This window comes from Muntiacus reevesi, chromosome 2 (assembly GCF_963930625.1).
Source record: "Muntiacus reevesi chromosome 2, mMunRee1.1, whole genome shotgun sequence".
NCBI classification, from domain to species: Eukaryota; Metazoa; Chordata; class Mammalia; order Artiodactyla; family Cervidae; genus Muntiacus; species Muntiacus reevesi.
The window spans coordinates 220,964,574-220,986,766 of record NC_089250.1 but is presented as its reverse complement, the minus strand read 5'-3'; the positions used below and the strand labels follow the sequence as shown (position 1 = coordinate 220,986,766).

Sequence of the window (22,193 nt, the reverse complement as noted above, 5' to 3'; positions counted from 1 at the left end):
AATTTCACCCAAACAGGATTGATTTAGCAGTCTCTGCCCCAGATTGACTCACGTTTCCGTCTGGGGATCCCTGATGCTGACATGACTCTGCCTGCTAGCATATGGAAAAGCTGTTTGTTTTAAAAAATCCATCTCTCGGGGAGGAGTGGGCTCGTGTGAACGAGGCCTGGCACAAACACCGGTGTTTGACGTTCCCGTGACAGTCGCCAGGAGCGGAGGGATTCCCCGTCTCGGGCAGGGGAGCTTGGGCGGCTCCTCGGATGGAGGCCCAGGGGCTTGGCGGTGACTGCCGGCGCCTTGGCTGGTAGCAGCACCCCCCGCCCCCGCCGCCCTGCTCAGGAAGGGCAGCTCTGAGAGCGGGGTTGAGGGGGCAGCGTCAGGGAGGGCCGTGTGCGGACTCCGGCCAGACCGCAGGGTGGAGGGAAGCTAGGCCTGTGGCGGTTGTGATGAAGCCTTGCTTCTCCTTCAGCACCGCTTTCCAGAGGCGGCGTGGCTGCCAGCTGTGAGCACTCCGTCCTTGGGTCTGGTCGATACCACCTGATTCAGGATGGGGCACGGTACCCCGCCACTGGGGGAGCCAGAGGAGGACAGGCCTGCCGGCCTTACTGGTGGCCTTGTTGATGCTGAGTGCCTCTCCGGACCTTTCTTGTTTCTGATCTCAGCTTGGCCTTATTTATTCCCAGTGTTGAACATTCTGTACTCCACTCGGGCCCACGCCTGCACAGAGAAGAGGAAGTCACTTGCCTTTCTCTTGTTTGGTTCTGAGTGTTCCCAAAGGGTCCTTTGGCTTAATCACATCCTATATTGGTGTCCTTAAGGTTCTCATAAGGCTAAGGTGGTGGTCCTCAAATTCATGTGTGTAAGATTCCCTGGCACTTTGTTAAAAGGCAGGTCCCTTAGAGTCTGATTTCCTAAGTCTGGGGTGGAGCCCAGAAGGTGGTTCTTTAACAAGCACCTCCTGGTGGCTCTCCTGCATTTTGGGGACCTGCTCTGTGGCAAAATGCGGTGGCAGTTACGATTCACATCAGCTGTCAATTTAAATCAATGCAGTACTTTTTTTCTGTTCTTCGCAAGAGTTGGTCACTATGCTAGGTGCTTGGAGGTAAGGAATGAAAACATAGGTGAGGACTGTGCCTTTTGAAACTTAGAGCCTGCTCTCCAGTAAGTTGAAACTGGGTGTCTCTAAGTCATTGTTGAGAAGACTCCTGAGGCTGATGCACTGGTAGGAATAGCACATTTCTTACATGGATGGTGTGCCTTTCTGTACCTGGGTTGACGTCTTCTGTGGTCCCTGGGGTGATAAATGCCCAAGCCCTGGTCAGCCTGTAACACTCTAGTTAGAGATAGCATCATATCCAGGTCTTGGAGTAACTAGGAAGAGGAAAAGACTGAGAATCCTTGCCAGAGAGAGAGAGAGAAAATGCGAGGTTTGGAGTTCTTGGAGAAGACCCGAGACAGGAGGCTGTGTGGTTCCAGAACTTTCCAGCCAGGGGTCAGAAGTATAGTCAAGCAAAGCGTGATTCCACTTATGTTTTCAGCTGGAGGGATGCCTTGGTGCAGCCAGTGTTCATGCCCATGTGGACCCTGAATGTTCTTCTGCCCCCTCTGCCCCAGTCCCGCCTTCTCTGACCACCTCCACCACTGACCCAGGACCCCAGGGACACAAAGGGGAGGCAGCAGGGTTTTCAGCACAGAGGGGCCTCATATTTGCCTGGCAGAAGATGGGGAGATCCTGGCCACGCTTTCTCAGCATTTGTTTTGGGGGAGGGCTGTTGCTTTTTATATGATTTCAACTTCTCTTTGGTGAATTAAGGTTCTGCATACAGAAAAGCAACTTATGTAACACGTTACTCATTTACTGCTGACTTCCCCGATCTGAGCTGTGGGAACAAGTGCTAAATTGGGGCTCCAGCGGGTGGTGCTTTGGTTTCAGACAGCATTTTTCCCCAGCAATGTTTGTGAAGTGCATGCAGGGGCCCAGGACAGCTTTTGCTTCTGATTCTTTTCCCGTAATGACAAATGGCTCTGTGGTCCAGATACCATCTGCCTCAGTGTCCCTTCGGGAGCTTGTTAAAAATGGTCTCTATGCCCATCAATGAATCTCAGGGGGCGGAGTGTGGATTGTGTCTTTTAAATGCTGAATTTCCACAGCCATGGTGTATACAGCAGTTCTCATGGAAGCGTTTGGTTGTAGTGATGAATGGTTCATAGTCCACGTCCTTTGTTGGTAGATCCAGAATTACTCCTTGAATTTTAAGCTTGTAAGTAGGAATGTGATTTAGTTCTTTAAAGGTTTAAAACCTGAAATAACTTCTCCTTCTTGCTCATACACTCTCTACCAGGCATCTCTCTCTTTCTTTTTCTCTCTCTTTTTTCCTAAAACAAACCTGTTTCATCCATACAGAAAAGCTGTTAAATTAGTGAACTCCCCCTGTAGTCTGGTCCAGAATTGGTTAGCATAGTTTCATCAAAATAAGCCAAAGCATCAATTGTGTCTGATTCTCTGAGACCCCATGGACTGTAGCCTACCAGGCTTCTCCTCCTTGCCAGGCTTTTCCAGGCAGGAATACTGGAGTGGGTAGCAATCCCCTTTTCCAGGGGATCTTTCTGACCCAGGATTGAACCCCAGTCTCCTGCATTGCAGGCAGATTCTTTACCACCTAAGCCACCAGGGAAGTCCAAAGCATTAATACTTGACAGGTTCAGATGAACCTTTAACCTGTGGACACATTCCTGACTCAGAGCCAACTCTGAGCCCCAAGCACAGCACACAGATGCCCAGTGTTCCCCGAATTTCAGTGAAGCCAATGAGTTTTCGCTGTCGACGCTGCCCCGTGGCCCCGTGTTCACGTTTCTCTGACTTTGGGGATCACCGTCCTCGCGTCCGGATGACTGTCTTCTGGAGCACAGGCGCTGCGTCCCAGACGCTGCCTGATTCAGTGTTTTCAGAACTGTTCCCATCACTGAATGAGTCATCCCACACAAACGCACAACATTTGCCGTCTCTTCTCCATTGATCTTGTAAAATTATCTCAGCTTTCACTTCTATCGTGTTTGTTTATCTGTCTCACTCTCTCACCATGATTATCGTCTTTCCTTTTATTGATCCTCGTGGAGTAACTGTGCTTTAAAAGCACTTCAGAAGGAAATACGAACAGGGGAAATGCCCGATGACTTTCAAGAACCTTGGGTTCTCAGATGTGGAGCCGGCATCAGAGTCCACTGAAGGGTGTGTTAAAACACAATTAAGGCGCCTACCCCTACTGACTTAGCCGCTGTGGCAGACAGCCTGAGACTCTGCATTTCTAGAAAGTTCACAGATGCTGTGGCTGGCTCAGGGACCCTGCTTTCAGAACCACTGGTCTGGATGAGTAAGCACAGAGATGGCTGGAAACGCCTGCTGGTGGTACCCGGGAGAGCTCAAGCACTTTTGCTCTGGACCTTGAGTTTGCCTTCATGAGAATTCATAAGGTGAAAGTTTGTGAAACAAAGTTGTTAAGTCGAAAGGCTTATTGTTTGGGAACTTCCCTGTCAGGCCTTGGAGTGTACGAAGTCCTTTCTGTGGTCCTCACAGCATCCCTAAGCGGCAGCTGTTGTTATTCTACCCGTTTTTCAGAGGAGGAGACTGAGGTTATAAGTGCTCAGGTTGGCACTAGGAGAGAAATCCAAGCAGGCCGACTCCAGAGCTAGTCCCTAGATCACTACTTAACTGGCTCCCAGGCAGCACAAGGCAGTTCCTGATGGCTGATAAAAATACTCCCTGACTGGGGGGCCCTGGAATGTTGGTAGGGCAGAAGCCACTTGGACTCATCCTTGTTGCTTATTGATGGATGGATGTAATCCTTCTAAGCCCAAGAAACTGAGGTTAACTATGTGCCATTCAATTTGAAGGGCTTCCCTGGTAGTTCAGCTGTGAAGAGTCCACTGGCCAATACCTCAGACGTGGGTTTGATCGCTGAGTTGGGAAGATCCGCTGGAGAAGGAAATGGCAACCCACTCCAGTGTTCTTGCCTGAGAAAGCCATAAACAGAGGAGCGTGATGGGCTACAGTGCATGGGGGTCACAAAGAATCAGACACGATTTAGTGACTAAAGGACAACAGCAACAACTTTCCATTTCAAACCCGGGAAAGTGGTTAATTTCTAAAAAAAAGCTTAAGCAAACAGGCTCACAGATGACTAGAAAACCTGAATAAGGGCAATGACTTTTAAATTCCAGTATTAAAGCAGTCGTTCCACTTCCCTCACAAAAAGAGAGAAGGCACACAGGACTCGGGTGGTTTTACAGGCAAGTCTACCAAGTATTCTAGAACAGAAGCATCTCTCTCATACCCGAATGGTTGCAGAGAAAACAGAAAAAGACGAAACACCCGGCTTTTTTGATGAGGCCGGCATAACCTGGATTTCCAAACCAGACAAGGAAGGGAGGAACAAGGACACTTAGAGGCCAGTCTCACTTAAGGATATAATGATAAAAGTCCTGAATAACGCCCCCCACCCCAGGCTTGTTACGGTTCCCTCATACTTCCTCAAAATTGTGACTGTTCCAGAAAGTCCTCACTCCTTGTCCTGAACTCAACCCCAGTTCATGACCTTTAGAATCACCACTGCTTCTGGAGGTGCCCAGCTCGTCCCCGGAAGAGGTCCCGGGTGTCAGAGGCAGTGGCCCCGAGCCATCTCGGTGAATCACAGGAAGTCTGAAGAGGGTGTCCTACACACTGGCCTCTTGTGAAGTCAGGTATCCATTGTCCTGGGCACAGCTGTTCCTTTAACACACTACAGACACCCACTCCCAGGCCAACAGACTTCGACCAGCCTTGTTGTTTTCACAAGAGTGGGTCATTTTCCAGACGTATGGCAGCCACCAGAGCCTAAGGGGTTCCTACATTTTGTCTTTCAAAGCGTGGCAAGTGAGCGACTTTTGCGAATGAATGAACTTAAAACCCTTTTATGGGTAATGTGTGCAGACCCGTCCAACTTGGCCACTGCCTCTGAGTGGAAAGTGCCTGACTGTGATGGAAAATCTGACTGTCAGCTTGACCCATGGCAGATCCAAGGGGGAAATTGACTCTCCCGGTTGGCTCCCCAATCCCGGATTTGATTTTGGCATCCAGAGGAGACCGATGGAATCTTGACCACTGTCAAGACTTGGAAATCAACTAATCACTTTCACTGCCAGCTCAGATATTGTTTTCCTCTCTCAACCACCTCAAAAAAAGAGTCCTTAGGAATTGTTTCCAAGTCCTATTTACCAGTGGTGAACCAAAGAGGGTGGGGTGGGGAGTGGAAGTCCCCCGCCGCTCCGCCAGGCACAAGCTGTGAGGGGTACCTTGTCTGCAAAGAGTCTCAAAACGGTGATAAAATTCGGTTTGCAGATGTTGGTGAAAAGCTAGTCCCCCCCCCCCCCCTCACTGGGTGGACCCCCAGGGACCAGGGCTCCAGCTCCACCCATCCCCCAACTGGCCCTACAAAGACCATCCTCATGATGCAGTGCCGGGCTCTGCAGTAGCAGAAGCCTCACCGTTTGTGTTTGATGAGTGTCATTTAATCTCCTCATTGGCTCCCTGACTTAGCAACTGGACAACATAGCAACATAACAAGCTTAGCTATGATCAGCCATGCTTATAGATGGGGAAACTGAGGCTCGGAGGGGTGGAGACCCGGAGTGCCAGTGGGAGGGGCTGGGTGGGGCCTTAGTGCCACGTCTGGCAATGCTGAAGCCCTCAGAGGTCTGCGACCCGTTTTTATGAAAAGGCATTACAGGGATTTAGGTTCAAACCAGCAAGCTTCTGCAGGGTCCTAGGGCAGTGTTCTGGGCAGCATCCCTGGGCCTTCCTACGAGACATGGTCTGTGGTTCCGAAGATGCTGGCTCAGCATTCCAGGGGGATGGAATTGTCAGTCCCACACAAGGATTTTCCGCTAGGCTTAATTTTTTTTTAAAAAACTTATTGGAGTATGGTTGATTTGCCATATTGTGTTAGTATCAGGTATACAACAAAGTAATTCAGTAATATGTAAGCACATATTCATTCTTTTTCATGTCCTTTTCCCACATAGGTTGTTACCGAATGTTGAATAGAGTTCCGTGTGCTATATAGTAGGTTCTTGTTGGTTATCTCTTTTATATTTAGTAGTGTGTGTACGTTAATCCCAGGCTCCTGATTTATTCCTTCCCTCCACATTTCCCCTTTGGTAGCTGTAAATTTGTCTTTGAACTCTGTAAGTCTGTTTCTGTTTTATACATAAGTTCATTTATGTCTTTTTTTTTTTAAACCTCTATTCTTTATAGTAAAACACACACGCATATATACTCACAGCTCTTCTAGGGAATTCCCTTAATTATCAAAGTTCATTTCAGGGCTAGAAGAATTGGCAGAAAATGAAAGTTAACAGTGTCCATCAGCTGATGAAAGGGTAAACAAAACTTTTTATATTCAGACAGTGAAATGTTATTCAGTCATAAAAGGGAATGAAGTGCTGACACAGGCTACAATGTGGATAATTCTTGAGAACATGATGCTGAGTGAAAGAAGCCAGTCACAGAAGACCACTTACTGTAGGACTCTCTACTTGATAGGTCCAGAACAGGCAAATCTATAGAGACAGAAAGCTAATTCGTGGTTGCCAGAGGTTGGGGGAATGAAAGGAAGGGGAAATGCCTGCTGATGGGTACAGGGCTTCTTTTGGGGGTGATCCACATGTTCTCAAATTCGATTGTAGTGATGGTTGTGCAACTCTGCAAGTAAACTTAGGAATCACTAAATTGTATACTTTGGATGGGTGAATTTTATAGTATGTAAATAATAACAAATGGCCAGTGCTGACCATGTGCCTGGGAGCCCTGAGTGCTGTCTCCAGGGACATCCCCCTTTCCCGCCCCAGGAAACTGAGGCTAAAGCGTGCCTCTCAGGCATGTCCCGGTGCGGCAGGAGGTGCAGCTGCAGTGCAGCCACAGTGTGACTCCCAGACCCCAGATCCCACCTGTGAAATCCAGGTGATCTTAGTGGGTCAACAGCCCGTGTGATTTTCCTGCAGCTGCTGTAACACTCTGGGTGGTTTAAAGCAACACACATTTACACTCTTGGAGTCCTGGACGTCCGAAGTCTACAGTGAGGTGGCAGGGCTGTGTTCCTAGGGGGCTCTCCGGGAGGATCAGTTTCCTTGTCTTCTTCAGTTTCCAGAGGTTGCCCGCCTTCCTTGGCTCATGGCCCCGCATCTCTCTGACCTCTGCTTCTGCTGTCACGTCTCCTTCTCTGCCTCTCCCACCTCTCTCTCATAAGGACCCTTGTGGTGATATCGGCTCTGTCCGGTGTGATCTAGGACTGTCTCCTCTGACAAAGTTCCTTTGGCGACATCAAGTCACGTATCCCAGGGTTCTGGGCATGAGGATGGGGACATCTTTGGGGGTGCATTATCCAGCAGACCACTCGCACATAGGAAAGTCTAGAGGGAAGACAGTCGAGACACGTGGGTTTATATTCCTGTATGGGCAGAAGCCAGCTGGTAACAAGGAAGCATGACTTTTGTCCTCTGGATTAGACAATACGTATAAATGGAATCATCTGCCTGGTGTGGACTTGTGAACAACTGGTGGACATTGGTCTCGGCTTAAGTTTCCTTATTGATTTTAGAGATGGAAGGCCAGCTGCGGCTCCCACAGGAAAGGAGGCACTTTCCAAATTCCACGACGCCTCTCCACATGGAACATCTCACATCCGCGTTTATTGTAGAGGAGCTGACTCAAGCCCTCCAAAGGCTGGAGCCTTACTAGTGATGACGATAACAGCAGCAGCATCAATAACAGATACTTAAGATGTCCTTGCTGTGAGTTGGGTGTTGCGCTAAGGATTGTCCATGTGATAGTTCAGCCAATCCTGACAACTCTGTGAAGCAGGTTGTCTTTTTCATCTCTAGTTTACAGGTGAGGAAACTGACCCTTTAGGAAGTTAGGACTCCCCAGAAGGTAACATGCCAGAGTCAGAATTCTGACCCCTGCTTTTTGCTTTTTTTTTAAAAAACATTTATTTATTTGGCTGCTTTGCTTTTTAGTTGCAGGGCACGGAGTCTTTTAATTGCGGCCTGTGAACTCTTAGTTATAGCATGTGGGATCTAGTTCCCTGACCGCGGACTGAACCAGGGACCCCTGCATTGGAGTGTGTGATCTTAGTCACTGGACTACAGGGAAGTCCCCTGACCCAGCTTCTTACTTTTGAGATTCAGGGCTTTTTAAAACTACTTTCTCATACTGTCTTGCTGTGTGATATCTAACTTTCTTCCCAGACCCTAATCACACAGTGGGAAAAAGCCTGTTCTGCTCATGTCTTGTCTGTGCACGCATGCAGACATCCATGTGTATATATTTGTGTCTGTGTGTATGGAAAACATTTTGTATGACAACATTTGCATCTTGATTTTTCTATTCAACATAGCATATGCCTATTTCCATATTGGGCAGGTCTTCATGTTTATAATTTTAGTAATGCCATTATATATATAAGAAAATGTACATTTGATCTAGTGTCCTGTCGTCAGACACAGGTTGGGTCTAAACTTCCATGGAGTTGCAAAGAGTCAGACATGACTGAGCAACTGAACTGAAAACTTCTTTGGTTTTGCCTTGCTTTATTTCTGAATTGTTTTCTTAGAATAAATTCCCAGAGGCATTTATTCTAAGATTGTACTGGTGATTTTGCCCCTCTCCCCAGCAAACAAAGTAACCAACGAGGTAATGATTTTTAGTTTTGCCCTTGTCTTGTCAGCATTATTTGTGGGAACAAAAAAGAGGAACTTCAGTGTCTCTCTGATTTGCATTTCTTACCTCATCACTGAGGCCGAGTCTTTTCTGCACATGTTCATTGAGTCTTTGGGCTTGTCTGCTGTTGTCTTTGAACCTGGGGAGAAGATAGACTCATACAGAGGGGTGGCAGGCTGGGGAGAAGGTGGGCTTGTGTTGAGGGGAAGACTCAGGGAGACTTCTGAAGGCCGGCGGAGCCAGGGCAGGAGATGCCGGGATGCTCGGGGACCCAACCCTAGCTATAATTACAGGACCAGTTGATTTGGGGGAGGGGGGTCATGAAAGGAAGGACTGATCCTACTTTTCTGATTGAGGGTTTCCTGATGACTTTCTGATCCTGTATTATGAATGAACTGCCAGAAAAGACCGAAATAGCAAAATCTCCTTCTGGCTTATATGTCAGCAGTAAAAGAGAAGAAGGGAATTGTGACCACCCTCCGCTGCAGTCATGCGTCCACTTCTGGCTGCCCAGCCCAGCACCCATCCCAGTGCACTCAGCCCAGATGCCCAGTCTCAGGTGGCCTCCTGCAGTTCTGACTCGGTTCTGGGCTCCCCCCATGCTCTGGCGTCCACAGCTGGGCCGGGCCACTCTCCATGGTCCCAGGCACCTGGGAGTCCTGAGCTGTAAAGGCTTTGGGGGGTGGTCCCCGTCTCGGCCACACCTTCTCAGGCACTTGGTGGAAACTTTAGGGCATGACCTCAGCCTTGCCTTGTCCAGTTTCCCGTCCATGTGGTGAAAAGCAGTATCTACTCTTGTCCCTTCTTGCTCTTTTTCTTGTGAGTATTTATACCTTTCAGAAAATTGACTCCTTCACTGCTGTTTCAGGATGGTTTTCACGAGAGAGAAATGGTCTGGGATGGAGGCCTGTCTAATTGCAGGTCCCTAAAATGTCCCCTCCCTTTTCCTCCCCACTGACTTCTTTCCTTCCTCCCTTCCTTCTTAAAGTTAAAATGTAACTTAGTTCAAAATATTGAAACACTATGGAAAGTGTAAGCTTTTTAAACATTCAAGTTCCCTCCTTCTTCCCGCTTCCCCCCCCCCAGAATTCTATTTCCAAGTGACTGATGTTCACATTTCCCTATAGGTCATTCTGGACTACTCTCTCATCTTATGCAACTTGTATATATACTTATTTATATTTATTACACATTATATGTTGCATGTGTAAAAATGTTCTGTTTGCTCAAAGATCTGTTGAAGGGATGATGAACAAGGATAGTCCCACCTGTGTGGGTATACACACATGTAAGAAACCAGGGCCTCACTGAGAAGGTGGCATCTGGGTAGAGACTGGAGGTGGTGAGAACACTGTGTTTTAAATCTAAAACTCCATCTGTGTCAGGGGGTGTGGATGTACTTCCCCTTTCTGGCTGCCCGGGCTTTCACGGCTTGCAGGGACTTAGCTGGCCTCCCTCTGATGGGTGTCCAGGCGCCTTCCAGAGACACACACCCTCGCCAGCCCTAGCTGTTGCCAGTCTTCGTCACGCTTTTCCAAGCTCTGCGGTTCGGATTTTAGTCTACAAATGAGGGTGAGCGTCTTCTCACATTCCCAACACGTGTGTTTCCTCCCCTGGGAGGGGCCTGAGCCTCGTCATGCCAAGCAGAGCGGGGGATGACTCTCAGTAGGGTGGGTGGGCCAGGCATTTGGCCACATGGCTTCAGGCAAATCGCTCAGCTTCTCTGGGCCAGAGGCCTCATTCATAAAATGTAGATGTAATCATGCCTCATGGGGTTGTGGTAAAAAATAAGTGAATTCATTCACAGAAAGCCTTTAGAATATTAGGTGGCACATGGTAGACATTTGATAAATATTAGCTATATTATTTCAGTCCTCTGCCCATTTCTCTTGCGTGCGTGCATGCTAAGTCGCTTCAGTCATGTTTGACTCTTTGCAACCCCGTGGGCTGTAGTACTCCAGGCTCTGTCCGAGGGATTCTTCAGGCCAGAATACTGGAGTGGATTGCCATGCCCTTCCTCCAGGGGATCTTCCCAACCCAGGGATCACACCCAAGTCTCTTGCATCCCTTGCATTGCAGATGGATTCTTGGCCCACTGAGCCACCTGGGAAGCTTTTTTATTTTTTTTTTTTAGAGCATCTTATATATTGTATACTTTAATCCCTTGTATATTTGTTAACTGCACTCATTGAGTGACTGCTGTATACCAGGAACTGTCTCATGGCAGTCCCTCATAGCATGGTGGAGAGAGACGCAGAAGGTATTGAAGGAGTTACAAGCAGGGGTGCCAAAGCCAGCTTGGGAAAGGAGTTAGGGGAAGGCTTCTTGGAGGAGGTGACACACAAGTTGAGTCTGATGGAATGAGCCAGAGTGAGGAAGGGAAAAGGCAGGGCTGGTGGGAGAAGATGACAGCACCCCCAGAAGCATAAAGCCAAGGATCAGCGTGTGGGTACACAAGACCATATCACAAAGAGCTTTCTGGACCACCCTGCAGGGAAGGCTGAAGCTGCAGGGTTGGCTTAAGAACCAGGTGGCTTGGAGCCTGCCAGTGGGAGGGTGCTAGGAGTCTTTCTGGAAGGAACGGAAGCGTCCCTTTGTGCGGCCCACACTCCGCAGGCCTGCGAAGCCTCCCTGGTCAGGCCCGCCTTGCCTCCTTCCCCATGCGGTCTCTGTGTGCCGTGTACGCATGGGCCCCTCCCCGCAAGCCCTCAGATGGGTGTTTAACCCACCTGCTCATCCTTCACGGCTCCGCTTGACAGCAGTCCTCCCACGGAAGCTCCCCCTGACTCCACAGTAGGTGGGCTTCCTGTTGGCGTGCAGCTAGACCTGCGTTTGCTCACTGACGGCACGGACCTCGGCTTGTCGTGGCCACAGCCTGACTTCTCAGATAGCCTCTGCCTCCCTCCCTGGGTTGTCAGCTCCAGAGAGCACGGATGGTCTCTGGTTTTGCTCCCACTTGTCGATCCAACACCTAGCACTGCTTAGCACCTAGGAGGTGCTTCAGAAGTACCTGCCGAATGAGGGGGTGAATGAATGAGCGGAGCAGAGAGAGAAGCAGGAAGCCTCTTCTGCTTGGAGCCGTGGGCCCCGAGCCCCTGTGAATCCTCGCACGCCTGTCAGGTGCCTGCATCCCTCATCTGAGCAGCACCTCCCATCCTGGGCTGTCTCATGGTTCTCAACATCACGCTCCCGCAGCGTGGCCCAGAGGACCGCTGATGTTGTCAGGCTCTGTTCCTCAGCTGAAGGGTTCCTTTTCAGCATCTTGCCTGACAGTTGTTCGCATCACCACCTGCCAAGAGCCCTACTGGCTGCACTTCGTTCCCTGCCCTTAATATGCACATGGACGCCCCGCTCTTATTGAAGCCCCAGGGCTCAGACCCTGCCCGTCCTTGTCAAGGGCTCTGCGTGTTCTTGTATGGCAGAGTGCATTTCATTCGGGTCACGTGTCTGTTTAGTGTAGTCCTTCGCTGTGGCAGAGAAAACGCAAGCAGACTTCTTAATCAAAGTCCTGTTTGCAGAAAGGACTTTGGGATTTCTCCTTTAAACTTGCCGTGAATTCTGGAGGCAGCAGTGGTGAGGAAGAGACTGGAATGAGTGAGCAGGGGCTTTGGAGGCACAGGGTCCATGAGTTCAAGTGCAAACTGCCTCTTGTTGAGACAGTGACTCTAGGCGGGTGCTTGCAGCTTTGGAGCCTCGGTGGTCTTCCCCTCTGTCCACGGGTGATGACAGAACCCCCTGCAGAAGGTTAGGGGATGGACCCACACGGTCAGTGCCATGGGTGTTCATTTCTCTTCTCCCCTTTCTCAGACGGCATGGCCTACGATTGGATTTCTTCCTCTACCCAAAGGCACGCTTTCCTCCCTCCCGCCACGTGCCCAGCTGCTCGTTCACTGACGCTAGGATCTTCGTGGCTATTCCATTCATGTCAACCAGCAGGCAAACTCAAGAGGCCCTGCTTCTGACTGGTGGGATGACTGGCCCGTCACTCGTGTCCTCGGTGGTAGTCAGAGTCGGCTCTTCTGCCCGCGTCTTGGTGACAGTGATCCCAAGTCCATCCTTCTCTAGCACACTAGCGCCTTGTGGTTTCTCCATCCTCTGCCTCTTTCTCCGTCCTCTCCTGGTTCTCCATATGGGAGGAAAGTGGGTCCATGCTGAGCCCCCAGAGTCTAAGCAAGGCATCTTACTACTGGCCTGGCTTCCCACCAGCAGCTCCTAGCCTCACTTGGTGGTGAGACAGAAACATCTGACCACAGGTGAACAGAGCACCCGCGCGTGCCAGATGTGGAATCCGGTGCCAAGGCCACGGCTGTATGTGAGATGGTTGCTGTCTTCTCCCAACTCACATTCTCATAGGAAGGAAGCAGCTCAGCCTGCCAGCTCACCAGGATGTGGGGGCGTTCTGAGTGAGTGAGGAGCCCACCAGGATTAGGAGATGGGAGGAGGGTGGAAGAGCATAAAATCTGAGCCCCGAAGGACCTGTAGAGTGTAGTCAGGCAGAGGGGAGAAGGGAGAATGTTCTGGACAAGTAGGAACTGCATTTTATTGAGAAGATTTGTAGGAAATAGTTAACAGTGACCTCCGACATCATCAGTCAACTTCATCTATGCTTTCTTCATTTAGTGACTGCTACAAGCCCTTATTGTGTACCCAGAAGAGGGTCGCTCAGTGGCTTGTTCTCCATGTATATTGATGAATATGCTGCTCACAGTTGAGGGAAGAAAGCAACCTGGTGGGGAAGAGACAAATTGGCAGTTCTGTTGTTGTTCAGTTGCTAACTCATGTCTGACTCTTTGCCACGATAGGCTTTCCTGTCCTCCACTATCTCCCAGAGTTTGCTCAAGTTCATGCCTATTGAGTCAGTGAGGCAATCTAACCTTCTCACCCTGTTCTCCTTTTGCTTTCAGTCTTTCCCAGCATCAGGATCAGTTTCCATACCATGCCAGAAATACCCAGTATTTATTGGTTGAGCCCAGGCTGTGCACCATGCCTGGTTCTAAGCAGCATAATATGTAGTGACTAATTTAATCCTGGTGGGGAGTGGTCTGTTTCTCTCCTCCTTTTACAGATAGGGCTTCCCTGGTGGTTCATTCCTTTACAGATAAGGAAACCGAGGTTTGTGGAGAAGTAACTGATCCATCAGAAGGTGGCTGCTCCAAGATTCAGATCCAGTAGGTGGGGTTCCAGACCCATGTTCTTTTTTTATTTTTAATTTTTTTAATTTATTTTTTGTTGTTTTTTGTTATTTTGGCAGTTTTTTGTTATACTTTTTGCTATTTTGTTTTATTGTTTATTTTAAAAACTGTAAAATTTTGTATTTTAGTTTTTCTTGTTCCAGGCCTATGTTCTTAACTTCAGCTCTTCAACTTCCTGAGGGGTGGGGTTGTCCGTAAGCACAGAGGAGAATACTTCCCTGTCGAAAACCCATCCCTTAGCCTTCTGATACCATCATTTTTTTCTACAATCCAGTTAAAGAGACATTTATTTTGTGGCCACTGCGTGCTGGGAACTGGGGATTAGAGATGACAAGCCCGGACTTCCAAAGAACTCATTAAACTAATTAAGGAATCAGATGCTCCCAAGTGGCCAGCCACAAAGCTGAGTGTGCCAAGCGCTCAGGAAGGGCCTAGACAGACCGCCGTGGGGGCCCCCAGGGAGTGGCTGTTCCTGGGAGGAAGTCAGCTGCCTGGGAGGGAAGCGTTTCAGGAGGCCCCAAGGACGCCAGGTGTGAAGGTGGACGGAAGTGGCATTCGGGGCCAGGGGGACTGCTGAAGATGGCCCGGAAGCAGGAAACTTGACATCGTCCTGGAGGTTGGGGTGTTTAAGGGGCGGGGGTGGGAACTGAGGTTGGAAAATAGAGTGAGGCCAGAAGGCAGAGTTTGTGAGTGGAGGGGTGAAAGGGACAGATGACAAAGCGGCTTTCCACTAGAGTCATTTTCTGCTTTGGAGACCGTAGGGCTGAATTCAGTAGCAAATTCAGCTATTGGGTACAGCTGGATAGGGTATCCTTCTCTGGGTGCCAGGATTCTGGTCAAATATTTGAGCATCACTGTGACCATAGGGTGTTTAACTCAGGAGATGTGATTTCACCTCTAGAAAGAATTTCCTTTTCATCAGGTTATCCTGCATTTTGAATTCATGCTCTGTTGTTAAAAACATTTAGAACTGACAACAGACATCGTAAGATGTATGCCCATCGCTCTCAACGGTTTGAAGTAACCTGGGAGCCTAAGCTTCCTTGAAATTCCTAGTGTATGGATTTTATCAGACATGGTTAGAACATGCCAGATGATGGCTAATGAGGCTAAAGAAGATTTTTTTAAATTTGGTTATTTATTTATTAATACAATTTTAAACATTATGATCCATTTACAATTATTACTGAATATTGGCTATATTCCCCATGTTGTACCATACATCCTAGAGCCTGTCTTATACCCAATAATTTTTATACCTCTCTCACCCCCTCCCCATAGTTCCTCTCCCCTCCGCATTGGTAACCATTAATTTGTTCTTAGGTCTGTGTGTCTGCTGCTTTTTTTGTTTGTTTGTTCTATTCACTATTTTGTTGTGTTTTTTTAGTTTTCACAGCGTAAACAATATCATACAGTATCTATCTTTGACTTGTGTCACTTAGCATACTGCCTAAAGGAAGATTCTTTTTTTTGAACATACCTATAAACTTGAGCTTTGCTGTTGAATTCAGCCCTGAGATCAGGGATTCTGTCCATGGTGATGGTTAGGGGCTGGGACGAGGACCAGCTGCGAAATGACCATACAAGTATTTAGTGTATGTTGGGCTCTTTGAACTCTTTGATATGAGAGAGTGGGGTGATTGGAGGGTGTTTTCAACTTCAGCACCACCGCCAACCCCCATACCCCGCCCACCTCCAAACACCTGAACCCCAGCCTCGTTTCTGCCGAAAGAAGCTGCTGCCCCCATCTGCGGAGTCTGCGAGCAGCAGCTCGTTCCTCCCGGCTGAGACAGAAGAGGACCGGGCGTGTTAGCTCTGCACCCTGAGACCTGGCCACGCTTTAGGGATCTTTGGTGCGTCAACCACGGACCAGGAAACAGTTCTCAAGTGTAAGAACTATCACTTTCTCTTCTAAGAACTGCAGCTGGAAAGCCCTCACCCTGCCGTCAACAAAGGACGGTTTCCCTCAACTGCGGAACTGATGAGTCCTCTCTTGTCTATTTTAAGCCTCCCCTTCTCCCAGCCCGCTCCACAGCTTGCAGGCCTCGGTGCTCCGGGGTGGCGGCTGCTCGCAGGCCTCCCTCGCCTCTGTGAGTGGTGTCTGCTTCCTGCAGATGGTGATGTGAGCGGGATGCTGGGAGAAAAGGAGCCAGGGGAAAGGCCTCACACTCGCACCTTCGTGTGGGGGGTGTTGGTGGGGGACCCGGGCAGATCCCTCACTGTGTTCTCGTCCTGTTCTCCAGCCTCTCGTTCTCCTGGTTTGGGTCAGGAGGCAGAAACTTCTCTAGGCCCTCTGCTGTGTGTGGCATGCACTCATTTATGCCCTCATTCATTTGTTCAGCATGACTGAGCCACTCCTGCCTGCCGGCTGCGCTGGTTTCAAAGCTCAGTCGTGTCTGACTCTTTGCAACCCCATGGACTGTAGCCCCATCAGGCTCCTCTGTCCATGGGGTTTTCCAGGCAAGCGTACTGGAGCGGGTTGCCATTTCCTCCTCCCCTGAGCACTCCCGACTCAGGGATCGAACCCTCACCTCTTGCATCTCCTTCACTGGCAGGCGGATTCTTTACCCCTGCCATGTAAAGACACAGGAGTGACTGACATGGCCTTGCCTTTAAGAATCTGTGTAGGCTGATTCATATCAATGTATGACAAAACCCACTGAAAAAAAAATAATAATAATTAAAAAAAAAAAAAAGAATCTGTGTATATGTGAAGAGGGGGCCAGATGCGCCTGTGCCGTGTCAGGGTTTGCAAGGCACATGGGGTAATTCTCCTGCGGCGTGATCACCTCCATTGCCCAACATGGCACCACCGGCCTCACGTGGCTAACGTTAGACTTCAGTTCATCAAAATCAGACAAGTTTTTTAAACTTTCAGTAGCCCTATGTAGCTGTGCAGATAGCAAACATTTCCAGCACTGCAGGGGGTTCTCTTGGACAGTGTTAAATTGGACTGTAAGTTCTTGTTTAATATATGTTTATTTATTTGGCTATGCCTCGGGATGAGGGATCTTTAGTTGCAGCATGAGAAGTCTTAGTTGTGCCATGTGGAATCTAGTTCCCTGACCTCATCTAGTTCCCCCCCTCATTGGGAGTGCAGAGTCTTAGCCAGTAGGCCACCAGGGAAGTCTCCAGACTGTAAGTTCTTAAGCGCAGACTCCATCTCTGTTTCTGCCCATCAGTGTATCCCAGGAGTCAGGTTTGTCCTGGACATTTGTTAACTGCACACTGAATGAATGAAGGGAGGGGCAGTAAAGACTGTTAAAAAAAAAAAAAAAGGAAAAGGATGTGCCAGCAGCCTCTAGAGGAGGGATGAACTGCTCTGGAAGAATTAGAGAGCAGGTCCCAGAAGGGCCGAGTTAAGAAGGATGAGACCTTTACCAGGGCGAAGGGCGTTCTGGGAAACAGTGTCTCTGGTCTGGAGATGCCTTCCTTCTGCGTCCTGATGGCTTGCGCCCAAAAAAGGTGCTACTATTTTCTTCGCAAGGGGGGGAAACTTCATAGCACTCACACCGTATTCTTTTCCTCGGGTGTCTCTGAGAGGTGAGGTCTCGCCCGGCTGTCATGAAGCAGAAGGGCCAAGTGTGATGTAGGTACAAGTTAGTCATCGAGGTGTGAGAGCAGCCTGGTTTCAGGAAACCATTATTTTCTCCATGCATGAGACTCTACCAAGGTTCGGAAGTATGACCAATGTGTTGAGAAATGAACGTGGAACGTGTCTCAAAACTGAGAGCGTTGAATACGAGGTTGGCCTGTGCTGCTAGGAGGCTGCTCCGGTTGGTCTCCGCAATTTGTTTTTCACTCCTCCATTTGTTCGATGACCACGGCTGCCTTCCAGGCACTGTGCTCTGTCCTGCAGACACAGAGCGAGTGGCTCTCAGGCTTGTCTCTGAAGAGCCTGCTGTCAGGTGGAGGCATCAGGTGGGTGCAGAGATGACGAGGATGCAGCAAAATGAGCTCAGCTTGGAAGCAGCTCCACGGGACACTGGAGCCAGCTGCAGCACCCAGATTTTCTTTCTGACGTTGTTCAGTGGTCTCTCGGGAACAAAATGCAGAAGCTCCCTCAGAGCAGGAGGGCCCAAGACCAGTTTTAGGCTTCCGAGTCTTGTTGCTTGAGTCAGGCATCACGTTTGAAGTCAGGATGTTCGGAGTTTGAACTGTATCCTGGCCCTTCCCAGGGGCATGACCTTGGGTTTTGCTTTTCTCACCTGTGAAGTGTGGATGAAACAGTGCCTTACAGGATCAGGCAACATAAGCTCTGTGGATCACATAATAAGCATTCAGCAAAATAGGATGACTGTGTTAACAGTGGGCAATCGAGAGAAAGGACTTTGAGGATGATGCTGGACTGATCGTGGAAGGAGCCCTCTCAGACTGTTCTGGGCAGATGTAGCTGGCTCTGAGCCCAGTTGCCCATGATAATCAAAGAACTGCCCTTATTCTTGTTCAGTCACTTAGCTGTGTCTGACTCTGATCCCATGGACTACAGCAAGGGACATGACTTCCCTGTCCTTTTCTCTCTCTCAGAGTTTGCTCAAACTCATGTCCATTGAGTTGGATGCCATCCAGCCATCTTGTCCTCTGTCGTCCCCTTCTCTTCCTACCTTCAGTCATTCCCAGCATCAGGGTCTTTTCCAATGAGTCGACTCTTTGGAGCTTCAGCTTCAGCCTCAGTTGTTCCAATGACTATTCAAGGTTGATCTTCTTTAGGATTGACTGGTTTGATCTTCTTGAACTGCCCTAGAGAGTCAAGAGACTCTCTAGAGCTGCCCTAGATCCTAAATAAGAGTTAAATGTGAAGCCAGCACAGAAGATGCACCCCTCACCTGGGAATGGCATCCTCTGGTATCCTGTCTGAACTCCTTCCCTTCTTGCTCTCTGGAGGGAGCTTGGTGCCTTCCAGGGCTGGAGTTTGCCATGTTCCTGGTGGAGAATGCGGACATGGATGCCATGTCCTGCAGTCTGTCCCTCATCCATCCAGTCCTCTGTGACTTCCCCTAGACCTTTACCCTCTGTCCTCCCGGAAAACTCACCCCTCACTCGTCCCAGGGCAGCTGCTCCCTTATCTTTCACATACCAGCTTTCTGTTTGCCTTTGTGTAACTTACAAACTGCAATGCATTTCCTGACACCCCTCTTCTTGCCACACACTGACAACTATGCACCATTTCTTGACACTTTTTGAATATTTCCACTATTTTGACCGAACAGGTTTCCTTCTCCCACTAGCTGATTTGAGATGCTTTTTTTCTGTCTTTAAGAGTCTGTCCTTAGGGAGTCTTCCTCACATCTGGATTGTGGATTCTTTTCTCTGGCCAGGTCATCTCTGTCTTCTAATATATGAGCCTAACCTGCTCACAAATTAATGTGACTATTAACATCATTTATGTCTTTTCTTCTATTTTATTTTGCATTTTCACTTTGTAATTCTGTCTCTTTGCTCCCTCTCTCATCCCCTTCTTTGGCCCTTTTTGTACTTCCTAATTGAGTTGATACATTTTATATATTTCCTCTCTGGGCTGATTTGGATGCTAGCCATAGGTTGTATTTGTGCTCTTAAATTTTAGCATACATATTCAACTACACATTTTTTCTAATAGATGTGCTGTCCTCCTATTGATGCAGCAGGGAGACCTTACTGGGTTTTGACTTCTCAAGGAGCCTCATGTTTTTGTTTTGTTCACTCACTCAGTGTTGTTAAACAGCAAAAATTGTTTTTGTTATTTTTACAGCCATGAATTACATTTACTAAGTTAAAAACCATCAGCTGTGTTTCTTGTATCTCTTGTCTTCCTACAAATTAACTTTTTGATTTGCTGAAGTTTCTATTTATAATTATTTTAGAGTCTGTGATAACTCTTTTAGTTTTGGGATACCTAAAAATGCCCCTTTAACTGGTTCTTTAAATGTGGTTTTAGCTGGGTATAAAATTCTTGGCTGAGAGTTATTCTCTGTCAGCATTTTGATGGAAGTTCTTTATTTTTCAGGCCTCTGTTAACTGCTTTTGCTATCAATCTGATATTCCTTTTTGAGAATGTGTTTTTTTTCTCTCCATGCTATATTTTAAGGTTTTTTCTTTGTCTGGGACATTCTGCAGTTTTATTATTATTTGTCTGTTTATCCTATTTCATACTCAGAGTGCTCTTTCAATCTAAGAATTTGTCTTTTTTTTAAGTTCTTAAAAACATTCAACCATTATTTCTTCAAATATTTCTTCCCTAGAGGTATTCCTTGTATGGAATTTTAATTTGATTCTTATTTTCAGAATATATATATATACTTAGCATATATAACTTTTAGTTTTCAAATAATTTCAAACTTACAGCAAACATTGTAAAAGAACCCCTTTTTGGGTTTACCAGTAAGTTATGACCAACCTAGACAGCATATTGAAAAGCAGAGATATTACTTTGTCAACAAAGGTCTGTCTAGTCAAGGCTATGGTTTTTCCAGTGGTCATGTATGGATGAGAGAGTTGGACTATAAAGAAGGCTGAGCACCGAAGAATTGATGCTTTTGAACTGTGGTGTTGGAGAAGACTCTTGAGAGTCCCTTGTACTGCAAGGAGATCCAACCAGTCCACCCTAAAGGAGATCAGTCCTGGGTGTTCATTGGAAGGACTGATGTTGAAGCTGCAACTTCAATACTTTGGCCACCTGATGCGAAGAGCTGACTCACTAGAAAAGACCCTGATGCTTAGAGGGATTGGGGGCAGGAGGAGAAGGGGACAACAGAGGATGTGATGGTTGGATGGCATCACCGACTCAACAGACATGGGTTTGGGTGAATTCTGGGAGTTGGTGATAGACAGGGAGGCCTGGCGTGCTGCGGTTCATGGGGTCATGAAGAGTTGATCACAACTGAGTGACTGAACTGAACATTTTACCGTGTTTGCCCTCTCTTTCTTTGTGTATATATCTGTGTGTATGTACATGTATAGGTAATTATATAGACTCACACATATATACACACTTAGAACTTATGTACAAGTGATTATACAGATTATATACAAATCATTTTTCTTTTTCTGAACCATTTAAGTGTAGATTGCATACATCATGCCTCTTTACCCCGTAATATTTTCTGTGGGTTTTGTTTGTTTTTATTGAAGTATAGTTAATTTACAGTGTTGTATTAGTTTTAGGTGTAAAGTGATTCAGTTATTTATATACACTCCTTCTCCCCCCCTTCTAGTCTGTTCTCTCTGGGTAACCAATTTAATCATTTTCTAGTTTACCCTTCCTCTGTTTCTTTTTGCAAAAGTAAACAAATTTGTCTATTTCCCGTTCTTTCTTACATTAAAGGTAAAATACTTTTATACCTTGCCTGTCTTCACTTGAAGATATGTTTTGGAAATCACTCATTAGTTCCTAGAAATAGTTTTCATTCTTTTTACAGTTGCATAGTATTCCGTTGTGTGGATGCACCATAGTTTAATCTCCCCAATCTGTGCTTGGATGTTTAGGTAGTTATAGTGTTTTGCAGTTGTGAATAATGCTGTAAGGAATCATCTTATATATACATATATATGTATGTTTATCGGTATATATTTTACGTCATGTTTCTAGAAGTGGGATTGCTGTGTTGAGAGTAAGTGCCTTAACAGTTTTCTCACAGATTGCCAAATTCTCTTCCATAGCAGTTCTATCATTTGCATTCCACCCACCAATAAGGAATGCCTGACTCCCCACATCTTCTCTAGAAGAGTATATTGTCAAGATTATAAACTTTTGCCAAGTGAATGGGTAAGAAGTGGTTTCTCAGTGTAGTTTTAATGTTCATTTCTTTCATTCTGAATTTTAGTTTGCATTATTCTTTTGAACGAAGTTGAATTCTTTTCTTACCCATAAGAGCTATTTTTATGTGATATTTGTGGATTATCTGTCCATATCTTCTGTCTGTTTTTTCTGTTTTTTGATCTTTTTGTCCTCAGTGTTTAAATTTTCTTTAGTCTGGGGATCTTTTATCCGTGACATGCAATTTCTTTCCTCTTTGTCATTTACTTTTTAATTAGTTCTTTACCTTACCCCTGTGCTCTTTTCCTTTCTGTCTGCTTTTATCTGAGAATTTATTTATTTTAAACGACTGTTTCCCTCACATCTATCACTTGGAGCATTCTACGGATTCCTATTTTAAAGTCCGTGTCATATTGTCTCATAATATTTGTTTGATTTGATTTGGAGCTGTTTGTGTCACCAGTGTTGATTTTATCAGACAGAATCCTAAGCATTAGATATCTTCCTGTTCTGA

General features: G+C 47.2%; 1 protein-coding gene across 1 annotated transcript in view; it reads left to right on the top strand.

The window, feature by feature from the left end:
• CDYL2 (chromodomain Y like 2) overlaps window positions 1-22,193 on the top strand; it is a 159,244-nt gene that overhangs the window by 104,859 nt on the left and 32,192 nt on the right. The window lies entirely within an intron of this gene.